The sequence below is a fragment of the Xiphophorus maculatus genome, chromosome 1, assembly GCF_002775205.1.
Source record: "Xiphophorus maculatus strain JP 163 A chromosome 1, X_maculatus-5.0-male, whole genome shotgun sequence".
Lineage (NCBI taxonomy): Eukaryota > Metazoa > Chordata > Actinopteri > Cyprinodontiformes > Poeciliidae > Xiphophorus > Xiphophorus maculatus.
Window position 1 is genome coordinate 7,879,699 of NC_036443.1, and position 10,226 is coordinate 7,889,924.

Consider the following 10,226-nt stretch of genomic DNA (forward strand, 5'->3'; position numbering starts at 1 on the left):
GTTTTTGAAAATCTAAAACATTTTACAATCATTATTGGAATATGCATTTCAATTGCTGGTCAAATTAAAAGTAGCTATCGAAAATCACAGGGTTTTTTTGGACAGAAGGTTCTGCTTTGGATTAGGAGAGTGTTAGTTGGGGATAAGGAAGCCTGGCCATTGCCCTCCTCTGCAATTCTACTCCATCCTAATCTCCCTTCAGTGAATTTCAACCGGGCCAATAAGCAAACAAAAGGAGGAGTTGTGAATTGTAGTCTGCCTACATATTATAGGGTTGCAGTTTGGCTATGACAGCTGAAGAAGTGAACAAAGCCATTCGGTTTGCCTCACTTCCAAATGTTGATGAATTAAAGTCGGACCAAAAGGAACATTTAAGACAAGATGTCATGGCTCTTCTCCCCAGAGGCTTGTTTACAGCACACATAATTTCAGGTGAGCTTCAAATCCAATCATTTCAACAACATTTCAACCAATCATTTTAACTTCAACAGAAGCCTCCAGCGTCTCATTAACAGAGAGTCCAAACTGTATGTATGAAGCAAAAGGTAGAACAAGTAACTGGTTTTTACCAGGCTATGGATGAGGATGAGGAAGTACGAAGGCTTACTGCCTTTGAGGTGATGGAGAGGAGCTGGAGGAGATTGTGGTTGCAGTGACAAGTGTGGGTGGGAAAAAACCGGGACGGGAATACTTTTCCAATTTAATGTACACATTTTGAGATGCCTCTGAACATCCAAGGGACGTCAAGAAAGAAGCAAAACCTAATTAGACGGGAGTGACACCCTGAACTAGAACAAATGCATTATACATAATATTTTGTGTGAAATTGAATTGTTCTACTTGGAATCGAAATTGACCATCTTAGCTGCAATCACATGCTGTGTATGATCAAACGCAGCACTGCACTAAATTAGGTAGGTGGCAAGAAATCACGCTTAATCTTAGATTTTAGATCAGCTCTAATGGAACGATATCTACATCACACAGATTGCCTGAAGTCAAATAATATTAAAGTTAAACTTAAACGGTTCAGACCGATGCTTGACTAAATGCTGCAGAGACTCTTCATCACAGCAATTCTGTGCTGTTGGTCTTTAAGAGCTTGAGAATAATTGATAGCACCAAAGTGTCTGTAAATAAATATAATTTACTGGTTTGTTATAAATTCTCCAGTGGCTATCTTTCTTTTCAGGCCACTCTGTCCCTTAATAGCTCCAAACCTTGAGTCAATGGATTAATTCTAATAACCCCGAAAAACAGACAAACAGTGAGACTCAGATATTCGCTTTCTGCAAATAGCTTGAATGGACCATTTTTTTTAAGCTTCAGATGGCAGCGAACCCATGAACTGCATGAGGAAATAATTGACTTGCTTTATGGGATGTCTTTTTTTCCCCCACTCCTGTAACAAATACACTCATTAAACTAAAGCCTACAGTTTCCACAGAAAACTAAGGGTAGCGTGCATGGATCAATGTTCTGCTGAGGTCGAGGTATAAGCAAAGGACATCGTTGTGCCCAGATATACAGTTTTATTAAGCAACCAAAGTAAAGTCTGTGACTGTAATTGAACACTCTGCTCCTCACTCTGCCTGTTACATGACATCAGGCGCTACTGCCAACCAAGCACATAAACAATAATGCTGTTTACTCTTAAATATGAACGCATCACATTAATGCACCCTGTTGACTTCTCGCATGAAGCGGTCGCTGTGGTGTACGTGCCAGTAGTTTGAAGCTATCCAATAATTCAGTTCACAGTTCTATTAAAGCACTCAGCCACAAAATGAAGTAAGATTTATTATGCAACTATTTTATTTGAAATGAAAATAAAAATGCAGAGTAAATCATTTTTATTGTGCTAATGAAAACTGCTGATTGTGAAACTAACTGGTTTACAATGCAGAAAATAAGAACTTGAGCTGAATTTACAGACGCTCTTGGTCTACCGACTGTTCCTTCCTGTTACCCAGAGTTTCTCTGCTGTCCTCAAAGAATTGTGGGCTACTTAATTGCATTGCCGGTTGTCAATATGGGCCGCATGGACTGGAGCCTACGGCAGCTTTGGAAAGGGGACCACACAAGCACAAGAGAAAGACCAACAAAAAAAAATGCTATTTATAACTTTTACCCATGTGCAGATTTTCTGTTGCTCTTAACCAGGCGTAGTCAGTGGGGAGTTGGTGCTCCTCGCTCGCTGCTTAGAAATATTTTCTATGCTTTCATTGATGGTACACTGCATTGTATCCCGTCCCAGAATTAAGATAATCTTCTGCATTTTGACCGTTAGGTTGATATAAATGTACAACCTGGAGAAATAATACTATTTGTTAAATAAATGAAAATAGAGGATGACGAAAAAGTAAAAAGTGACAAGTTAACTAGTCAGAGAGGCTTCAGATACAAAGCAGAATTTATTGATTTTTATGCTGTTTTTAGCTAGTTAGACCTTCAAGTTACTTTTAGAAAGACATGAACATTTGTTGGCATCTGAAGAGGATGAACACACAGTTCAGTCTAAATAACCGTTGAACCTTTGGAAAAGGGACAGTGGCACAAAGGTTTATGAGACAGTCTTTTCATCAATCATTAAACCATTGAAATGTAAAAAAAAAAGCTGGTTGCTGTGTAGATATTCACCCAATACAAACATGTCTATGTTGAGATTTGAGATTAGAATTGTTTCAAGACAGTAGAAGTCTCTTAGCCACTCTTGAGTAGACGTTGGCTTCGATTACAAGTCTCAAATAATCTGAGTTCATACTAAATGAAGATGCCATGAAAGTTATTAACTGTTTTTAAGATATTAAATGTTTATACCCTTTTGACAGAGGCTACGTTGGGATGGCAGAAACTTTAACTGCTCTTGCCATCCTTTAGCCCCTTCAGCAAACTCCATTGAAGACAAACATCTGTTTTCTTAGTATTGAAAACTTTTGCAAAGCTCTCGACTTTAGGTGAGATATAAACTGCTGACAATGCCACATATTCCCACTTGAAAAAAAACAAAGAACTAGCCTCTAAGCATTGCTGCAAAAAGAAATTTTGGCCATAACATCAATAGCTGTGTTGATTAAGGCAATGACTGTTTAGGATATTGACCCTGATTTTAAGATGGTCACTGTTGTGGATGCTTCTACCACCACAACCACCACCATGTAGTTTTGGTATTTATTTATTTTTCTAAATCTACATTATTAGTAATATCTTATGTTATGCTCAGGTTAGTCATTTTATTCAGACATATATCTTCTAAATATATGTCTAATATTCAGTTATTTGTCTGAATGGCTTACTCACACTTGTTCTTTTGTTTGAGGTGCTGCAAACCCAGACCAGCTGGAGGAGGAAGCTTGGAGCATACCATTTCTTTTCCTAAAAGACTGAAGGGGGGACTTTTTTTTGTTAAGGTCAACTTTAGTTATTTAATTTTGTTACTTTAATATTCACTTATTTGAGCTAAGTTAAAGTTAGTTTTGCTTTACTTGTTTCATATATTGCTTTAGCCAATTTTGTATTTGTTTGTTCCTTTGTTATGTTGTGTCTCCCTCATGTGGTAGATTTAGGTACTCCACCCCTATCTAAGCAGCATTTTGTTCTTTGTTTGCAGGTCAGTTTTGTTTGTGTTTTGTTAGTGTTCAATTGTCCTCAGTTGAGTTGGGCCCAAATCTGTTATTTGTCCTTTGACGTATTCTTTTTATTGAAACTTTATGCTTTGTTAACTTTTTTTTTTTTTCTAATTTTTGAACACCTTTAGTCCTTGTTTTAGCCTGGTCCCTTACAGTCACACTAGATCTTATGAAATTCTTTTAAGAACCTTCAAATACTCTTTTCAGCTTCACTTGACTCTTGAATTCTGTTTTTAAAATTCGAAGTGTCATGTTATTCACTTTAAATTTCCTTAAATATTAATGTTATTTATAGATGTAAAGTTCTCTGGTCAAAGAATTTTTGCAGTCTTCTGAGTGATGTATATTTTATGGGCTATTTCCTATTGCATTCTGTTATTTAACTTTCCTTTAATACTGAAACTTATTTCCAGATCTTCTTGCTTCTTTGCTATAATGGCTATGGCAAAAAATAAATCCATATAAGATGTTTAAAGGTATTGTGCAGTTCAGGTCAGCGGTTTGTATCGGGCTACTCATCACAGTTGCATCAATTTTTGTATTTTACAGATGTATTTAAACCCTAAACCGGGATTCCACATTTTCACTAATTTTGAAGTCGGGACTTTCAGAGAGGACATTCTGCGGTCAAAGATATCCCATTTTATTGATTCTAAATCATGTCTTTATGTGTGGTCACCGTCCTGAACACCCAGTATTTTCCAGTCTTCAATCATCTCACTAACTGTCTCAGTTAGATGAAAGGAAATTGTTAAGGATTTTTAGGAACAACTATCAATTATGGCTCAAGCCTGGCATAAACCGGAACACGCTGTACAGCAGCAAAATAGTCTTACATTTCAATGCACTGAGAGACTGGCAGGCAATAAAGAGGATCCTGCCTGAAAGTTGCAGAAGAGCCAAACACCCTCATCATCAGACAAGGCAAAGATTGAGATGAAATGTTTGGAGGGATCACGAAAAAGCTTTTAAACCTGAAATCCCTTGACAAATCATTAAACATTGTGGTGGTACAGCTTGGTATTGGTTACCAAACCTGTCAGTAGTAATGGTTAGTTACAAAAAGTGGCTGGTTGGAATAAAGAAAATAGAGGACTAGGTTCAAATTCTTCAACTTTACCTCAAATCAAGAGTTGAACGGCAGAAACTCTGGAACAGGTGGATGTCCTAACAAACACACATCACAACTAGTATGGGAGTGAATAAAATATGCTAATAGTAATCTTCTCAGCACATAGATTAAACCTTTTAACCCTTTGGAGTCTTGGGTCTAAAAATGTAAGGACTTTAAAGTCAGTTCAGTATCAGGACAGCATTCCAAATGAGTTCTTCTATTGTTTATAAGTAGATTGGCAAAAGATGCATCTGGAGTTTTTCCAGAAGCTTTATGTCTACAATGAGCCTGTAGTTTCTTAGTAACTGGCAAAGGGACTAAAATATTAACAGAGGTGTATGTACAGTCATATTTAATTAGCAACATAATTTAAAACTTATTTCAGCAATTCAACGACTGAAGCTAATGAAAACATGGCATTTCATAAAAAGTATTACTTCATAATTTCGGTTGACACATTATACCAGGTATCTGTCAGATACTTTCATTATAACAAGAACTTTTAATCCTCTGTATATTGTAGTCTTTCAGTGTTAACATTTCATTCATCTCCACTGCCAGCTGTGGTCAGGAAAAGATCAAATTTACAGTTATTTCTTGGCATTGTAATTATTTGAACATGCATATTTAGTCAGACAATGCAAGCAACTTTGACACAATAAGTAACATTTTGTAACCTGAATCTGTGATCCTGTGCTTTATCATGACATGATAACTCCATAATCTGTACATTTATATAAAATCATTTCCAGTTTGCCTGCAATCCTCCTTCTCCATTGTCATAATCTCTGTGGTATTGATTTAAGATCCAAATACAGAGAGGCAGCTTGTAGATGAAGAATATTTAAATGAAAGAATAAGAAAATAATTTACAAAAAACCCAGGGAGCACAAGGAGCCAGAGCTGAACAAAATGAGGAATAAAAAGTCAACCAGCAAAGTAACTGACTAGTAATTGACTAGCGGGTTGCAGGTGTGAGGGGAGAGAGGATAAATGGCACAGGGAGTGAGGGAGAGTTCACTACAGGGGAACTAGGAAAGTGAATTTAACATTAATCTGATAACTGTGAGGTTATTATTTATTTATTTTTTATGTTTTTGTAAGGCAGAAATGACTTCTAAACCTCTAAGGGCTTTAGAGAATAACTAGACCTAGGAAACTAAACTACAGTAACAAAGAATAACTAGACCGAAGGAATAAATGTAATAAAGTATAATCTCTAAGAAAGGACTGGACTAAAGTAACTCAGAAACAAGACTGATCTAATAAAAGAAAGAGATTAAGGAACACAGAATGAACAAACTTCAAAGCACAGGATTATCATCCATAAAGCTGAGATTGGGGAGAATCAGAGCAATAATCAAGCATTAGATGTTTTGATCACTATTTTCATTCGATGGATGACTCGTCCTTGAATGTGCAAAAAGTTTTTCTTTTAAAAGTTTGACTCGACCCAAAGGATGATGAACTGTGAGAAAGGTCTCAGGCTATCAGTAGAGCAAGAGATCAACAAAGTCATTCAAATGTTCAATCTTAAGTGATAAACATGAAGACATGTCACTCATCAAACTGTTATTAATTAATTTCCAGCCATAATCATCCACGTTAAAAGCTGTCGTTAAACTGTAATTAGTTCTACATGAAGTAACAAAAGACCTGGTTATTTCAGTCATACATATTTATAATGCTTAGGTTGGAGAAACGTTGAGATAAATATACCACTGTAGAGAGACAATTACCTGGAAAAGAAAAAAAAAATCACCCACACTTGAACATGAACCCACAAAAAACTAAAGCAGGATAATTAAAGGGAACACATCAGTTCTGTAGCACTGAACATTCCTAATACAGTATATTCAAATAAAATGTAATTATAGGGATCCATTTTGAGCTTATAGTGGGGTCTCTCTCAGGAGAAAAGTATTTATAAAGTTGAAACTCCTATCAAAGTGGAATGCAGAATTTTTAGCTCATCAAACCAATTTAGCAGGATTCAGTGGCTGACAGCACTTGCTCGATGATCTCTCACTGATTGGACTCCAGCATCAAGATTTAGTGGCTTTGTTCAAGGTCTTTAGACGAAGGAAAGTGGCTTCAAAGCAGCTCTGATATGATCTATTGTCTGTTGGTTTATGAACCCCAGAGGGCTGACAATCATAAACATTCAAGGAAGGCCTGAATCAGCCGGGCTCAGAAAATGCTAACCTCCTGTGACTCGTTGATTTCCAAAGAAGATTGATGGAGTTATGTAGGTTGGTGCTGGATCTGGGGAGTCAAAAATAGTTCCCAAGGAAATGACTACCTTTTGAGTTTGGGGTAGTCTTTGTAATTTATAAGCTTAAGCAAAATTAAAGTTCACTTGTTTGTAATTTATTATTAGTATAAATTCAACTGTTTAGAAAGGCTTCAGAGGTTTGTTAGAGATCATCTGTGAAAAACAGCATCATGAAGACCAAAGAACAAAACAGGCAGGTTAAAGTTACTATTACAGTTCTGAAATGTTCTGGAATGATTTTGGGTCAGGGGTGCCCAAAGTCGGTCCTGAAGGGTCGGCATCCTGCATGTCTTAGTTCTCTCCCTAGCTTGACACACCTGGATCAATGGTGGCTCATTAGAAGGCCTAAGAAGAACATTGACATGCTAAGGAGGTTGTTACTACCACCAGGGAGAGAACTAAAACATGCAGGAAGCCCTTGAGGACCGACTTTGGGCACCACTGATCTAGGCTTTGAACATGAAGTAAGGGAAAGTTTAACGTATATTTTGGTTATAAGACAATATCTCGAGTTGTGTGTATGTCTAATAAATCATCCCAAAATGGACAGAGAATAGAACAAATGTGAATGTTGACTTCCACCTGTACATACATTTAAATCTATTGAACCCTGTTCATTCATTGAAAATATAACTATTGGACTGCAACATCAATATTTAGAGGACTTGTTCAAAGTCCCCAGAGGTCTAGCAAACATCTAATCACAGCAGAACCAGAGGTAAGGGGGGAATAGATTATGTACTCCTTTTAGGAAAAGTGCTTTTAGCAAAACTGCCTTTTCTGCTAGATCATCTGAAATTGAAACAACTATAACACATTTTAAATATATGTCTTATTAATAATCTGAATTGTCAACACTAGCTCATAATTAGACCTATTCTTCATCCCCTCTGCTATCATCTTGCCTCATGTATGTGTTTATGATTTTCTCTTTATGTTTATGTGCTGCTCATGTGCATTTCAGCTTCAAAGTATTTTTCTAAAGTCTATTGTAATTGTTAGTTTGTTCATGTAATTGTGGCGTTTTACTCATATTCCTTTAGGGTGACGTTTACCATCTGTCCATGGACTGCAGGTGAAAAATAGCCTTATGGCTAACTCTGGCATATTGACAGAAATGTTATTAATATGTGCAGTCCTTGCAATAAACAAATACATTCTAAAAACAACAACTAAACCCAGAAAAGGGTTTAGCAGAAAAAAACAGAAAGATAGTTTTCACATAAATGTAATGTTCAATAGTTATTGTAGAAATGCATGATTTGTATCAAAACTGCATGGGATTTCTTAATACAATGTGTCTCCTGATATGAAAACTTGGTTTTCTTTGCAGAGGTTACTTATCCATTTCAATGGAGGCAAGTTAAAGAAATATTTAGTCCCATTAATTACAGTTTCTCTACACAGTGTCGCCAGTCCATGACTCGAAGCAATATTATGCTTTTTTTTTTCCGTGTTGGCTATGATATCTAAGCATTTAAAAGTTATAGAACACATTTGTTGCCTGTTTCATTGTTTTATTCCTCCAAACGCTCATGACATTTGCCCAAAAAGGGCAATCTGGACGTATGAAATTATGAGGAGACAGTTTAATGATAGCTGCTGCTCTGCACAGTTCACAACAGGACAGTTTGGAACATTTTCTTTGTTCTCGGCTATTTATAGCACAACCATTACTGGAGGTAAAATGATTGTAGACCTTTGAGGGTAAATCACAAGCTGTGAAGGGACATAAACCTGACTTTCACCCACCCCCCCTGAAGTCAACCCTCACATGCCTTTGTTCCTTCTTAAATTTATGTGGAGAGATTAACGTAGAATGGAGAGGTCAAAGTTGGACTTTTTTTGTGCTGATAAGCCTCAGCTGATGTGAGGAGGTTAAGGGAAGGGGAGTCTAATGTGAGATCTGGCTGTGGATCTAAGTGAGCTGCAAATCTGAGTGGCTCACTGAATGACACAGACTCGGTTCAGACCTGCGCGGCCTCAAAGTTTAGAGGTTGTATTATATTTTTGAGATCGCAGACACTCCAGATATCTAAATGTTAACTCAAGCAGAAACACTGCCGCTTTTAACAAAATGTCCTCTTCGAAGAATACACTAAGCAGCTTTAGGCCCGACACAGCTTAAATGAAATGGGTTGCTCTTGAAACAGAATGTCAGCAGTTTGCTGTTTATAGTAATTCCATTGCTTTTTCATGGACAACTTTGCTTCATAGTAAATTTGTCCAGCTTAATTTAGAGACAATTATTATTATTCTTTAACAAATATATGAGCTTTATTTTGGAAGATGGCCTAATGTAGTTAGGCACTGAAGTGCTTGTCATAATGGAGAGGAATCGTTTGGAGAACTTGGCCTGAAATAGCTACAGCAGAACTCCAAAATTATTTAAAAATGTATGTATCACACAAACACATTTGAAGTACAAATGTGGGGGAAAAAATGGCAACATGTAAATAAAAAGGAAAAAAAATCCACAGAGAAATGTATAATTCTGATCAATTTTTTAATTTACCTTTATTAATAAAGGTTATGGTGCTACGCAGAATGTTCACGTGTTTAAACGGCCCAGTCAAAGCCTAGAGCTATATCAAACTGAGAATCCTTGATAACACTTTCAACTTGATGTTCACAAATGGTCTCCATCCATTCTGACCTAGCTTGGGCTAATCTGCAAGGAAGACTGGAAAATAAATGCAGATGTGAAACGCTGGTAGACATAAGTCAAAAGTCTTGGAGCTTTAATTTCAATAAAACGTGCATCACTGTAGTATTGATTCAGGCCTGATTCAATAAACTTTCTGAAAACTGCAAAATGTAGAAGGAGGTATGGTTTCCCTTCCATTTTACATTATGTACTACCTGCTCTTGGTTTATCACATAATAAGCTAAAAAAATACTTTGAACTTTGTTGTTGTATGACAAAATGTGTTATAGGTAAAGAATGCCATGCTTTGTTGATGACTTGTGCGTCGCTTTGGCTTTTTCTCATTGACTGCTTCGCGTACTACTTGAGTCAGTGTTAATATATTACCAGAACTTAGGATCTCAACCACTGCTTTAAGCTCTTATGCTTCCTGACAATAGTATGTTTTTTGTTTGCTGTGTACTTTATGCCATATTTTTCCATGTCGGAGTAGCTATCTTTTTGCATGGCCGTAGGTTGAACTTTAAGACTGTGCAGCCGTTCACATAAAAGTCCCTTATG